This window comes from Hemicordylus capensis, chromosome 7 (genome assembly GCF_027244095.1).
Source record: "Hemicordylus capensis ecotype Gifberg chromosome 7, rHemCap1.1.pri, whole genome shotgun sequence".
Classification (NCBI taxonomy): domain Eukaryota; kingdom Metazoa; phylum Chordata; class Lepidosauria; order Squamata; family Cordylidae; genus Hemicordylus; species Hemicordylus capensis.
In genome coordinates this window covers 12,738,507-12,752,751 of record NC_069663.1, presented here as the reverse complement: position 1 = coordinate 12,752,751, position 14,245 = coordinate 12,738,507, and the positions used below count along the sequence as shown (strand labels likewise).

General features: G+C 50.4%; 1 protein-coding gene and 1 non-coding gene across 4 annotated transcripts in view; both read left to right on the top strand.

Annotated features, from left to right (window-relative positions):
* AHDC1 (AT-hook DNA binding motif containing 1) overlaps positions 1 to 14,245 on the top strand; it is a 236,937-nt gene that overhangs the window by 31,398 nt on the left and 191,294 nt on the right. The window lies entirely within an intron of this gene.
* Positions 9,055 to 9,126, top strand: TRNAV-UAC (transfer RNA valine (anticodon UAC)). Its single transcript has one exon. It is a non-coding gene; the product is annotated as a tRNA-Val (tRNA).

The window sequence follows — 14,245 nt, the reverse complement described above, 5'->3', positions numbered from 1 at the left end:
ACTCAAAATGTGTGCAGTGAATCTGCCTTTTTCTCCTGTGCCCACTGTGGCTCAAATAAATTCTTGTATGCAGTAACCCCTTTAATCTTCCCCCTCACCCAAAGCCCTTCAAGAGGACTCTTTCCTGCTCTGTGTTCCCCTCCCCAGCATTCCATGAGAATGAAACACAAGCATGCTGGCAGAGACCGTGTCTCTCTCTCTGGCCCATTCTCCAATTCCTGAACAAAGCCTGCTCTTGCTCTCTTGGGATCCCAGCCTGAAACCAGAGAGGCCTCTACTGCCTGGAATGGTGATTGCTCCTTTTGGCCCACCTCAGATTTCCATTGTGGGAGCAGGCGCTCAGGTTGGAGGCTGGCGAGAAGAGGTGAGGACCACAAGATTCTTGTGGCTGCCCCTAAGCAGTGTCCTTCCCCTCACTCCTCAGGTTTCTGGCAAGGTTTTCCTCCAGTTGGCTTGGCTTAGTGAAAAGCAGCAAGATCTTTGGGTCTGTTGTGTCTTCTAAAGACCTTCGGGGTGGTCTTGCCCCAGAAAGGGCATCTGTACAGCAGGATGGTGTAAGGATGAGTTTGATGAATTTGCTTTGACTCTAGGAGCCAGGCAATGGACACTTGGCAAAATTGACGGAGTGACAGATGTTCTGGAAGGAAGGGTAAATGGACTTCTCTTTATGCCCTTTACCAGTATTTTACTTACCCCCTTTACTTAGAGAAACTGGACTGCCTGGGACAAATAAGATTTTATTAAATAACTTTGCTTCTAAATATCCTAGTCTCTGGGTTCCATGCAGTGTTCCCAGGTGTCATTGAATACAATCCCCATCATCCCCAGCTAGAGTGGCCTTTGCTTGGGGTGATGGGAGTTGTAGTCAACATCTGGGAACATCTTGTTACTGAGAATACTGGCACCATGGTTAAATTTCTAGGTGCCGTGGCTCATTGGTGCCTGGGGTTTGTCTAGCCTTGCCTTACATGGCTGTTCCTCTTTATTTTCATTAAGTGGAGCCCCTTCCCAATCATAACATTTTGTGGAAGATGCTGCCCAGGCAGAGAGTGTGTGTGACAGGTTCCTCTCTATCATGGCGGTGTGGTAGCTTCATTCAAGACTTGCAGAGAGGTTTTGTGTGTGGCCTCTGTGTCAGCCAAATAAGGCCTACTGCTCCCTGCTAGATTTCCTTGTGAGATTTCAGGAGCAGTTGCCTGTAGCTTTGGGAGTGTCCTGGTTTAGGCACTATAGTACTGGGATGATAGTGCGCAGGGCTGTGTGTATTCTACTATTGCACCATGCAAGCACGGTCCATGACATCCTGAGAGTCAAATTGCAATTTCTATTACAAAACTGCCCATGAAACAGCCCATGAAACTAGTTCTCATGACTGTAAAGGATAGGCTTGGAAATATATAGACCAGGGCTGCACAACCTTGGCCCTCGTGCAGACTACAGCTCCCATAATCCCTGAGTATTGACCACAGTGGCTTGAGATGATTGGAATTGCAATCCCAAAACATCTGGAGGGCCAAAGTTGTACAGCCCTGGACCTGGTATAGGCAGTGCCTGATGATTGGACAGAAGGAACAGAATAGGCATTTTTAGAGGTCAGAAGATTAAAACTGGAGTATCTGCCTAGCTCCGAACAAGTTATGCAAAGCGAGCAAAGGTGGGCAGTGCTTTAAATCCACAACATATATTTAGATAAGTTAGATTCTATGCCAAGAAATGTCAAATAAAGGTTATCTTGTGGCACAACTTTGTGTCTTGCATAGAGTATATGCAGTTCTGGTTATGAAGCATCTTTTGCTTAGTGACCTCCCTAATATTCGAGGTACTCTTGCCTGCAAGATGTGTGTTTTGAGGAAGGAGCGGAGGATAAAAACAGACCCTTTGATGGTGGTGAGAGAAAGCAGTCAGAGAGCAGTAGCAAAGAGCTTGTGGCCATGTGATGGGAGGGTAGAACAGCACTTGGACAAGGGAGTTAGTCTGCACAGACCCCCTTGAGCTGGGTTGGGGGCCTGTAGTATGTGGGGTGTGTTCCTTCCCCAGGCAGAAGGCAGGGCCTGTACAAGTTCCCCTATAGGTAGGGATGTGCTCATTGCAGTCATCTTCACTATTTTTCAAGCAGAGACCACTTTGGCAAAAAACCTCCAACATGAGTGCCATTTGCCACAGTGCTGACTTCCACACAGTATTGTATTTTTCTCAGTGCTGGTAGGGCCCTTTAAGGTAGCCCTTTAAGATGGAGCCCTCTCTTAAGAGCTTTGTGGGGAAAGGCTAACTTCCCAGAGTTTTGTGGCGGGAAGGGCTAACTTCCCAGCACCCTGTGCATGCCATCCCAAATGATGCAGAAGCTCAGGAGTGCTGTTTCCCTGGTGCTGGGCAACGCGGAGAGAGGGTAGTTGCCTTCTCATGAGGCCAAGGGGACTGTGCTGAGTATTCAACTTCAGCCGAAACTTCACACCGGCCCCCGTGAACAATGAGTCAGGGAGCCACATTTAGGGTTGATGGGGGCCACCCCAGGCCTTACAGAGAAGAATACTGGCTCTCTGGCTTGACACAGCTCTTGAAGCATTGTCTCCCCATGGTGTAAGTTTCTTCCACTCCGTGCTCAGTTTTTCCGAAGTCCAGGTCGCTGTTTCCTGCCTTTGCCCTCCGGTCCCCAAAGTGAAGCCAGCCCTTGTGGAACAGAGTCCCCGACAGCGAAGGTTATTTTAATGGATGCATTTACTTTAAATGAGCCCTCCGCCATCTGTTCCACCCCCTAATTACCAATGCAAAAAACAAAACAGGAAAAAAACCCTCTCTGAGCCAGCTCAGGAGAAGGTAAAGATATAAGTGATTTAAATGCACGGTTCTCCAGCACTGTCAGCATCTGGGGTGGGGAAGTGTGTTTTCCTCCTCCCTTTATCCTCTCTGAAATAAAACATTGCCTTGTGCAAGAGGTGGGGAGGCTGGGGAGAAGCCCGCTTGCTCAGCAACAGGAGGCTGGGCTTATGGCGTCAGGGATGGGGCCCTCTCTGCCCCCTCCTCCAGCCTAAGAAGACTAGTTTTGCCTCCAGGCGAGATTGGATTTGAAGCTTTGAACATGCAAAGCAATGTTTTGCCTCTTCCTTTGTGGGTGCCAGTGCATTGTGGGAACGTTGAGGGTGTGGGGTAACCATCCGTTCTGTTTTTCCATTTCTGGCAGGCCCATTGTTCTCCTTGCCTTCAAGCACTCGGGTGGCTTTAGAAGCAGCTGATCCCGTGTGTAATTGATCCCTGTGGAGAACTTCTCCTCTGCATGGAGCAGGGTGATTGTGGGGGATTTTTCTAGAGCACCCTAGATCACTGGTGTTCATAATTTTTCAGGCAGGGGCCAAACTTGTGGCAACAAATGTTCAATGTGAGAGCCATTTTCCACTATGCTGGCCTCTGCACAGTACTGCACTTTCCTCAGTGCTAAGAAGGCCCTTTAAGAGAGAGGGAGCCCTCTAGGAAGAAGACACCAGGGAGGGCTACAATTCTCGGCACTCTGTGCACGCCTTCCAAGGTAGTGCAGGGACCCAAGAGGGCTCCCTTTTCTCTTAAAGGAGCCCCCAGGGCACCGGGCAGACCGGGAACAGTTACCTCCACTTGGTGCCAGGGGACCTTTGCAGTTATTCAGCTTGGGCTGAAGCTTCATGCAGGCCCAACAAGCATTTAGCCAGGGAGCCACACTAAGAGTTTGATGGGGGCTGCCTGCCACTGACCCCGGGCCTTACAATGAAGAACAGTACCCTAGATGCTGTCTGTAGAGTATTAAATGGAAAGCCTCATTGAAGGAACTGTGTAGTTTGGAGAAAACTCAGCAACCAGATGGCAAAGCATGAAAAGCAAAAAGCGGGAGGGGGCTTTGCATCTGTCCTTGGGTGCAAACCTCTAACCTGCTGCTTCATCCTTCTTGCTTTCTCCATTTGGCAACTATTCCCTGTTTCAGGTGTGAATGGAAAACATCCATGGGGGGCCACTGGCCACTTTCTGGTGCACTGCCTGCTGGTGCCTGTGGCCTTCCCAGATGCCACAGTGGGGATGGAGGGCTGGACAGGATGAATTTTGCTCTGATCCAGTGAGCAATTATTGTGTTCTTGAGCAAGGGGGCATGCTTAAAAAGATTAGTTCCGCCTTAACTGTTAAGAGACCCTGGGTATGCACATGCGTAGTAAATTTAAAACACATTGGTGGGATCACAGATGTTTGTGTGTGTGTGTTGGTTTGGTTTTAAAGCAGACCTTGCAAGCCTGAATTATTGTGTCAAGTTGCCAGGATTTGCTTCTCTCTAGATTTTAGTTACCCTTGAAAAGACAGCACAATATAGGAACATAGGAAGATGCGTTATACTGTTAGACCTTTGGTCCATCTAGCTCAGGATTGTCTACACTGACTGGCAGTGGCTCTCCAAAGTTTCAAGAAGGGATCTTTTCCAGCCTTACCTGGGCAGTTCACATTATCAAGAACTGGGTAGGATGTTTCAGGAGCTATTGCTTCTGATGTTTGATCGCCTGCTTGGGAAAGCAAAGCAGCATCTGGTTATGAGGGTTCCATCCTACCCAGCTGCTGAATGAGGCAGGAGGAAAAGGCCTCATAGCCATAATTTCCCTTGCAGATGGTCAGAACTCAGGAGCATGCACAGCACCTGTGCTGTGAAGTTCTTGACTGTGTGAACTGCCTTATTGCAAGCAAAGAAGGTGTTCCACCTCTAAGCCATGGCCCCATCCCCTGTCTGCTAGAATGAGGTACCAGGAAACATTATGGTGAGTTGTAGGCCAGGGGTTCTTCCCAGATGCTGTTGACTACAACTCCCGTCATCCTTGGCAACAATGGTGAAAGGCCATTGTGGTGTGGGGATGATGGGAGTTGTAGTCCCACAACATCTGGGACCGAAGTTTGAAACCCCTGCCATAAGTAATATATTAAACAACCTGTTCTTTTTCTGCAAGGTCTCCTGCTGTGTTGATTTCACCAGACTAGTCATGGAAAGTTGCAAAAGGCCACCTACAGAGATCCAGAGTGTAGGGGCAAGGTTACAAGCCCAAACATGGGATTAAATCCCTTTTGAAATGGGTGGGCCTTGCTCCTTAGTAAACATGGCTAGAATCGGGCAGCAAGTAGCAAATTTCCTTGTATAACAGGCCTGCTCTGGCAATCCTAAATGTAAGGCAAGATGCATGTAATTTCTGTACAGATCTTAGCATTCTGATGACAGTAATGGCTGTAGAGTTTCAAAGGTGCTGTTTGGAGATCGGGTAGGTACAATTGCTAGTGTGCTATACATATGGAAAAACCACCTATGGGAGCGCACAATAGTTTGGGGTAGCAAGGCTATCTCCTCTCCAAGAAGGAGAGCTGGTCTTTTAGTAGCAAGCATGAATATAATAGCAAAACACCCCTTTGCCAAGCAGGGCCCACCCTGGTTTTACATTTGAATGGGAAACTACATGTTTGAGCACTATAAGATCCCCCTTAGGGGACGGGGCCACTCTGGTAAGAGCATCTGCGTGCTTGTATGCAGAAGGTTCCAAGTTCCTTCCCTGCCATCTCCAGATAGGGCTGAGAGAGTCTCCTGCCTGCAACCTTGGAGAAGCTGCTGCCAGTCTGTGTAGAAAATACTGAGTTAGATGGACCAATGGTCTGACTTGGTATAAGGCAGCTTCCTATGTTTCCTATGTTAAGGCTGAACACTAGCAAAATTGACTCTCCCTTTCTACATATAGTGATGTAATAATGATGCTATCCTGTTGATAAAACTAGCCTGCCATGGGAGTCTCCATCCTACCCAGCTGCTGTGCCCAGATCTTGAACTAGGTAGGATGAAAGGCCATCCAACTCAGCTGCTGCTTAGCACACGATCACTTCCTCCCCCTTCTACCCTGCCTTTTACTCACAGAGTGTGCACAGCTACCAAAGTTGGGAAGGATGCATCTCCTACCCTAATTAGGATAGTGAGAACAGGGTGATGTTGTGGCAGGGTGACTCACGAGTGGAGATTCATGGTGAACTTCCTTATACGATGCAACTTGATATTGAAGCTACCACAAAATGAATTTGCTGATAGGCTTGTGCATTTTGGTTTTGAGACATGAGACCCGAATGACTTATCAGAAACACAAAAATGACATGTGATCTTGGGTGGTCGGTGGGGTTGAGCATTTAGCCCGTAGTCTTTCAATAAGTGGTGCTCATGTGTGCTCATGAGCACAATGCATCGCTTGCTTTGGACATTGCTACTTCAGCCAGGCTCCTGATTCACATTCTTCTCAGGAGAGCGAAGTATATCTCCTCTGATTGCACTTCAGGTGCATGCAGACAGCTTGTGGTGCTGCCCTTTTGCTACATCCTGCCTCGTAATTCCACAGCAAAATCCTGTGCTGTGTAAGCACCTCTTCCAATAACACCCAATCCTTCCACAGTGCTTTATGCTGTAGGTTCTTTTACTTGCTTTGTTTTATTAATTTGATAAGTTCTGGCAACTCAGATGGAACCTTTTTCAAAACAAACCACAGATGTACTTAAAATATTTATGCCCCACCTTTCCCTCAATCTGGACCTTCAGGGCAAACTCTGGAGGGGCTTGAGACAGATGCTTTGGCAGAATCTGGGCTACAGAGCTCCAGTCTAGTGACCCAGAGAGAAGCTACCCACATATGATGCTTCCTGCCCCCCACCACCGCAAAAAGCCATGCATGGATACAGTGATGGAAAGGGGAGACTTGGTCAGGGAAAGGATGGTGGCGTGTAGGAATATTGAACTGGCTGGGGCAGCTTAGTGCCTTGGTGTGCCTGAGGCAGGTCAGTCAAATCACCCCCCCCCATTATCTACACATTCCACCCTTTCTCCCCCCCCCCTTTAAAAAAAAGCAGAGCAGAAAGGCATCTTGCCATCTCACTGGTGTCCCAATGCTCTGCCACCGGAGGCACCCACTTCACCTTGCCCTATGGAAGGGCCACCTCTGAAAATGGGGTATTGGGGGTGTTCATTTAGCACATGTTTATTGCCAGCTAAAGGGCCCAGGTCTTGAATGAAGGGAAGGTAGATTGGTGTGGAGCTAAATTTTCCTCTCTAGGAGCTGCCCAGTTTGTGTGGTGTGCTACGGAATCCATTGGGTGGGTCTATTGCTGCCCAATGGACTCAGTTTTGCTTCTTCTCCCAACCCCTGAAAATTGTGTGTTTCCTGGGTGATTAGATTGCAGCAGATGCACTAGTACTGCAAGAAGAAGGGAATTAAGTTGGGCTGGAGGAATTTTAAAGACTGCTGCAGGCCTGAGGGTCTTAGACACCCCTGTGGAGATGGGCAGTCATGCAGAATTAATCCTATCGGCATCCTAGCTTGGCTTCAGCATGTACAGATCTTCAGGAGAGGAGATGCGGTGGGGTGTGTGTGGGTGGAGAGGCGAGAGGCCGGTGTGGGGCGGGGGGAGGCAGCTCGTCGACATGGATGTGAAATTTTATAATAAAATATTTAAGCTGTAACACTGCCTTCCTGGGGCTTGCAGGAAACGGGGCTGGAGGAAGGAGACGAGCCCAATTCTGCAAAGCTTGAAGGAGAACTTGTTTGCAAGAATGGGCGTCTCCCCCATGTGCGCGTGCACATGCATGTACATCCTGGGCCAGTTCTGTGCCTGGGGTCATATTTTGCTCCACTGGAGCCAGGACATCTTCACGCTGATGAGAAATAGGGCTCTGGCCACAGGAGTGTGTGTGTTTGCCTCTTATTTGGTGGCTTTCCTTGCTGCCTGCCTTCCTTTCTCCCCCCGCCCCGCCCCCATTTATCCCAGCTTTGCAATAATGAGAGGCTGTTCTGCTCTTCAAAGGGAAGATCACACCCCATGGCACTGGACTGTGATATGTTGGAGGGAGTTCAGGAGGGACCTGAGCTCTCAGACTCTCTGCACTGGGCCTCTGTGACCCACAACATGTGACCGATTACAGCTGCTCTCCTCCTCCTCCAGTTTTCCCTATGGGTGATCTTTCAAAACAGCAAAGCCCAGTGATCGTCACTATTTTTTGAGGCCACTTTGGCAAAAAAACCACAAAAAACCTTCAGTGTGAGAGCTACATTGTGTGACCTCCGCACAGCACTTCATCATTTTCAGTGCTGGGAGGGCCCTTTAAGAGAGGCGAACCCTTGCTTAAGAGCTCTAGGAGGAAAGCCCTGGGAAGGGCTGCACGTCCCAGCACTCTGGGCACACCTTCCCAGATGGTGCAGGGGCTCAAGGGGGCTACTTTTCCTTTAAAGGAGCACACACACACCCCCGGCGCTGCAGTGGACTGTGCAGAGTATTCAGCTTCGGCTGAAGCTTCACCCAGGCCCAATCAACATTGAGTCAGGGAGCTGCACTTCGGGTTGATGGGGGCCCCCACTGGCCCCTGAGCCTTACAGTGAAAAGCACTGGCATAGCTGATTCTCTCCCACCCCACAGACGTGGCCTGCAAAGCCACCATCTTTGGAAAAAACACCTCTCCAAAGGCTTTAACAGGCCTCCTCTCTTCACCACTGCAAATGCCCGCCCACCCGCTGCAGTCGGCATGCCTGTGGGGAGAGGGCAGGAAAGGGCAAGACTTTCTCCTCCTTTCTGCACCCCTCCGCTCCCACCCACCCCCCATACCACTTCATGCCCTGTGGTGTCGTGGCGCTTTAAAGCTGGGCAGGGCTGCTGTCCATGGAGTGTTCTGCAGCTGTTGCCTAGCCCTCTGCTCCTCTGTTTTATAAATAATGCAGCACAGAGGCGTGTTGGCAGAGAACTTCACAGACAGTTGGATCGAAGGAGCCTTCAACACATAGCAGCAGGCGGGGGGGGGAGGTGGTGTGTGTGTGTGTGTGTGTGTGTGAGAGAGAGAGAGAGAGAGAGAGAGAGAGAGAGAGAGAGAGAGAGAGGCGTGATGCAGCTTGATGACCTTGTGGTCACCAAAGGTAGGGTGGTTTCATGTTGCTTGCTCGTCTGAGAAGGGCAGTGGTAGCTGGTGGGCTTTGGACGTAGGATTGTAGGAAGGAGTCTTACACTCACTTTAGCAAAAACTCTCCCATGTGAGAGCCACTTCTAGGGGATGAGGCTGTAGCTCAGTGGTAGAGCATCTGCTTTACATGCAGAAGGTCCCAGGTTCAATCCCTGCCATCCTCAGATAGGGCTGAGAGAGACACCTGCCTGAAACCTTTGAGAAGCTGCTGCCAGTCAGGGCAGACAATACTGAGCTAGATGGAGCAATGACCTGACTGTATAAGGCAGCTTCAGTGGTTCTACCAAGCTAACCTCAGCACAGTGTTGTGCGTCTCCCAGTGCTGGGGGTGGGGAGGGGAGAAAGGTGGGCCCTTTAAGTAAAACAGACCCTGTCAAACCCCCAGCGTCATCTTAAAGGACTCACAAGGAGTGCTGGGAAGTGTAGTCCTTCCCAGTGGCACAGCTTTGGCTCTCTTGCAGATGTTGGACTATGACTCCCATAATCCCTAACCATTGGCCATTGAGGTTGGGGATGGTGGGAGCCATAGAGTTGTGCAGCACTGGCTTTATCCATAGAGAATTCATCCCAGCCGCCTTAATGTGTGTCTCCTCCTCGTTGGGTGGGTGTGTGAGAGAGTGGGGGAGGGAAGGGGGGGATAGATGTGGTTGCGTGGCAGGTGATACAGAGAGGGGAACCTGCCCAAGATCTCACACAAGCTGTTGCCAAGGTGAAAATTGAAGGCAAGTATCTTGACTTAGTCATCTCCTGTGGCCCAATGGCGAATGCTTGGAGCTAGGAATAAGTCCTTGGAGATGTGACATGTGGACTCCGGAGCTCCCTGTCGCCCTGTGTACAATCATTCCTCTTCTTGGCTGTAGTTTCTAGCATTGGGGAGGGGAACTGGACTGGTGGTAGCGAGCATGAATTGTCCCCTTTGCCAGGCAGAGTCTGCTTGGGTTTACATTTAGATGGGAGACTACCTGTGAGTACTGTAAGATATTCCCCATAACTCGGTGGAAGAGCATCTGCATGCTTGGATGCAGAAGGTATCGGGTTCACCTGGCATCTGCAGGTTGTGTTGGGAGAGACTCCTGCCTGAAACTTGGAGCGCCACTGCCAGTTAGTGCAGACAGTACTGAGCAAGATGGACCAATGGTGTATCCAGCAGCTTCCTGTGTTCAATTGCAACTTCCTGATAGAAGCTTCAATTGCATATGTGCCGTTCAGAATTTTATTTTTGGTAGAGCATCTGCTTTTCATACAGCGTGTCCCAGGTTCATTCCCTGGAAGCATCTCCATGCAGGGCTGGGCTGGGAAAGACTCCTGCCTGAAACCTTGGAGAGCCACTGCCAGTCAGTGTAGATAATACTGCGCTACATGGGCCAATGGTCTGGCTCGGTATAAAGCAGCTTCTGATATCCAACCTCTCCTTAGGGACTAGGGCATCACTTTTTGAAAGGACAGAAGAATGCTAAGAGGGAAGAAAGGTAGGGGTTTGTGTGTGTGTGTGTGTGTGTGTGTGTGGTGGGGGGAGAATGAATACCAAAGGAAAAGCACTCTTCTGGAAGCACCCCATGGAGTCTCCAAGGTGACACCCACGCATGGTGGGGGCCATCGTGTCCTCTCTGCTCCTCCGTGGCTCAGCTGGACCCTGGTAGATCCCAGCTTGAAAAGGTTACCATAGCAACCTGCAGTTGTTAAACTAGCCTGAGTAAACATTAACGGAGAGAGACCCCCTGTGCAGTTCAGGGTCAGAGGCTGGGGTGCTTGGCAGGAGAGGGGGTGTCGGCTGAAGTAACCAAGGAAGAAGGCAGGATATTCCAGTGATAAATCCATAGATTTTGTACCTGGTTGTGAGGCTTTGTCTTTTGGGCCTGCAGCTGTGGGCCAGGCCTGTCCTGTAGTAGAAGGCAGAAGTGGGGACCCGCACAGTGCCCAGACCAAAAACGGAATGAAGGTTGCAATCTTTTTCTTTTCCCTTTCCAAACGGCATTGCATTCCGACTGCAGCTCTGTCTCCTCTTTATGCACCAGCAAGCAGAGTTTGCATCTGGGAGCCAACACAGCCCTGTCATAAACACCCAGGCTTAGGGTAATTTGACAGGGGATAGTGGGAGCTTTTAGCATTTTGGTGAGGTGGCTCTCCTGGTCAGAGCTCACAGCAACAAGCTGGGGCCTTTGGGTTCTGTTTGCAACTTCTGGGGAGCATGGAGTGGAGGGATACCAGGCTCTGGAGAGCCGTGGGCTGGGTTGCTTTTTCAAGTCCTCCCTGTTCCTGGAGGGAAGGACAGGGGCGGGCGGGCAGGCTGGAGTTAGAGGGCCCCCCCTCCCCTTGCCTAGCTGTCCAGAGTCAGGAGGACTTGGAGAGCACAAGGGCAGCCAGCCTGCTTCCCTTGTATCTCGGGAACAAGCAGAGCCTGTCCCTGGGGGTGGAGAATTTGCACGGAGCCAGGAAGTTGCAAAGCCCTCTGTGAGAAGCAGAGGATTTCTCTTCTCCGCCCCCCACCCCCCCCAGCTCAGGGCTGCCTGCGGGGGCTGTCAGTCTCGTTTGATGGGAGGAAGATGGCTTCGTGGGCAACATGAGAATGTGTGGTGTGCTCCAGAGAGGGGAGGGGGAAGGCTTGCTTCAGAACGATGCCGCTTTCAGAAGCCTTGTGTTGACTCACAGGCTCTAGGCTAGGGTTATCAACACCTGCCCTTGCTGGGTGTTTCTCTGTTTTTTAATTGCTGCGTCTTAGCAGCAGAGAGGTTCGCCAGGTACAGAGTGGATTCTCCTGTCTGTCATTTGCACTGTTGCTGGCACGTAGTAATTAAAGGTACAGGAGCTGCCTTCGGATAAAAAGTTGGCAGCTGTAAAGCTTTTGCTTCCTCCTACTTGTGTGTTTGCGCCTGGCTGGGCAATAATGACTTCTTTGAGAGGTTCCCATTTCACAGATGCATCAGGTGAGGTACAAGTATGGGTTCCCCCAGGAAGGCATAGGAAGTTTTGGGGGGAATTGGGTCTGTATTTTTACAAGTCAGTGTGGGTTTGGTGCAGTGGTGGTCAGTGTTCCCTGTAACAGGGATTCCCAGACATTGTTGACTACAGATCATATAATCCCCAACCAAAGGCCATTGCAACTGGGGATGATGGGTATTGTAGTCAACAAAATCTGGGAATCCCTGTTACTGGGAGCACAGGTGGTAGTACTGATCCTGGTGGCTTTTGTTTCTCAACTCTGGCCCTTTTAATTCCTAGATCTCTCGTAGTTCCCTATTTCATAGATGCGGGAGTTGGCTCAGTGTGGGTTTGGTACACTGGTCGTGTTAATTGTGGTGACTTTTGTTCTTCAACTCTGACCTTTTTTAAATGTCCCATATTTCATCCCTTTGCTCAGGAAATACTGTATTTACCTGAATCCAAGACTAGTTCTTCCCCCGAGTTCTCTGCTGTTAGAAATTGGGAAGTTGTCTTAAATTCAGAGTCATCTTCAGTGTTCCCTCTAACGGGGCTTCTCAGATGTTGTTGACTACAGCTCCCAGAATCGCCAGCTGCAATGGGTTTGGCTTGGGGATTATGGGAGTTGTAGTCAACAACATCTGGGAATCCCTGTTAGAGGGAACTGTGGTCATCTATATAAGTAAATATGTTGAACTGGAACAGAATTCTCTGTGGAACAAATGCTTCAATCAAAATGCTAGGATTGAGGGATCATTTTGTGTTGCATCAGAGGACGGGGGCTGAGATTAGTCTGGTTTTCTTTTTCTTTTCTTGTTCCTGCGGGGTTCAGAGACCTGGTGCAGCCCGACTGAACACACATGAGGGCCAAGAGAAATCTACCCAGCCCACCAGTCTCATTGATGCAGGTGTGCGGCTCAGATAAAGAGGATTCTGTCTGCCAAGTGACTGGTGGCAGCTCAGCAAAAGGGGCTGAGCTGTTCTTTGGATGCAAGGGGAGAACACAGCACTTGGCCCAATGAAGTTCTTTCTTCCTCACACCCCCTGTGCAGTTTCTGGAATCTGGAGCACACACTCCATCCCTCACATATTTTGCTTGGCACGTTTGAGGTTTCTAAGCTCCTTGGACAAGCAAAAGAGGCTGGGTAATGATCTCAGACCAATTAAAGGACACGAATCCCATGTTGACTTTGCAGCAGGACCCTGGAGGTACATCTGTGCTACAAATGTAAATGAGTTTTAAATCAGTTTAGCTGTCATGCCTGCCCACCCCCAAAGCCCACAAGGAACCCTGGGAGCTGTAGTTCTTGCACGGCTGTTGAGAATTCTCTGCCGGAGAGCCCTCCCTGCTTTGGGGGAGTTCCAATTCCCCAACTTCCTCAACAGGGGCGTGCATATGAGCAGCTCCGATGATTAGTCAGTCTGAAAAAAATGTGTTAAAACGCATCTGCCTCGGCTTCTAGGTAGCCTGTGCTCCTGCATGCCTGCTTTTGAGAGCCTCTCCTTCTCCTCCTCCTCCTTCTCTTCCTCCTCCTCCTCTGGCTGCTGCTCCCAGCTTTCCTTTCGATCCTCTTCCTCCTCTCCCCACCATTTGGGAGGATAAGCTGTGGTTGGCTCGTTCCGGAGTGCGCCCTCCCCACATCCTTGCTGATGTCCTGAACCCAACCCTCAGCAAGAGAGGATCCACCCATTGTGGCTGGCAATGGCCTGAATGAGCATCACAGGGGCCAGGGCAAGAGGGCGTGTCCCGGGGGTGTAGCAGCATGTTTGTGCCGAGGATGGGGTGTTTCCCAGTAGCAGCAGTTGCTTTTGCTGCCTCCCCTGGCTGCTGCCATTGCCATGATGAATCAAATACCTCCCTTCTTGCTGGCTTGTGCTGCTCTCCTGTTCCAGGGTGTGGTGACTGAGGCACTACCATCCTCCCCACGCCCCCAAGCTCTGAAGTGTCTGCTCAGGAGTGTGGCATGCTCCTCCAGATTCTTAATGAGAGGGCCCATGGCAACAGGGGACTGGCTGGCACCCCGGGCGTGTGTGCTCCCTCCTCGCCTCGATTGCACATGCACGGTCAGTTGTCAGCCGTGCTCCCTACGAGGCTGGCGAAATTGGGGGTGGTGGGACTTGTGGCGTTGTCGCATCCGCTGTGGAAAGGGTCCTCTGCCCCCTCATTTGTGCTCAGGGCTTCAGGACAGTAATGGAGCTCATTAGTTGGAGGTTGCAGGTGCCCTGGCTACCCTGCTTGTCCCAGAGGGCTGTTAATGAGCGGCTGTTAACGAGCAGCTTGGCTCTGCACTCTCGCTCCTTCTGAGCAAGAATTGAAGGCACGGATCTCAGGGCTGTGTGTGTGGAAACTGAGAATTGGCTTGC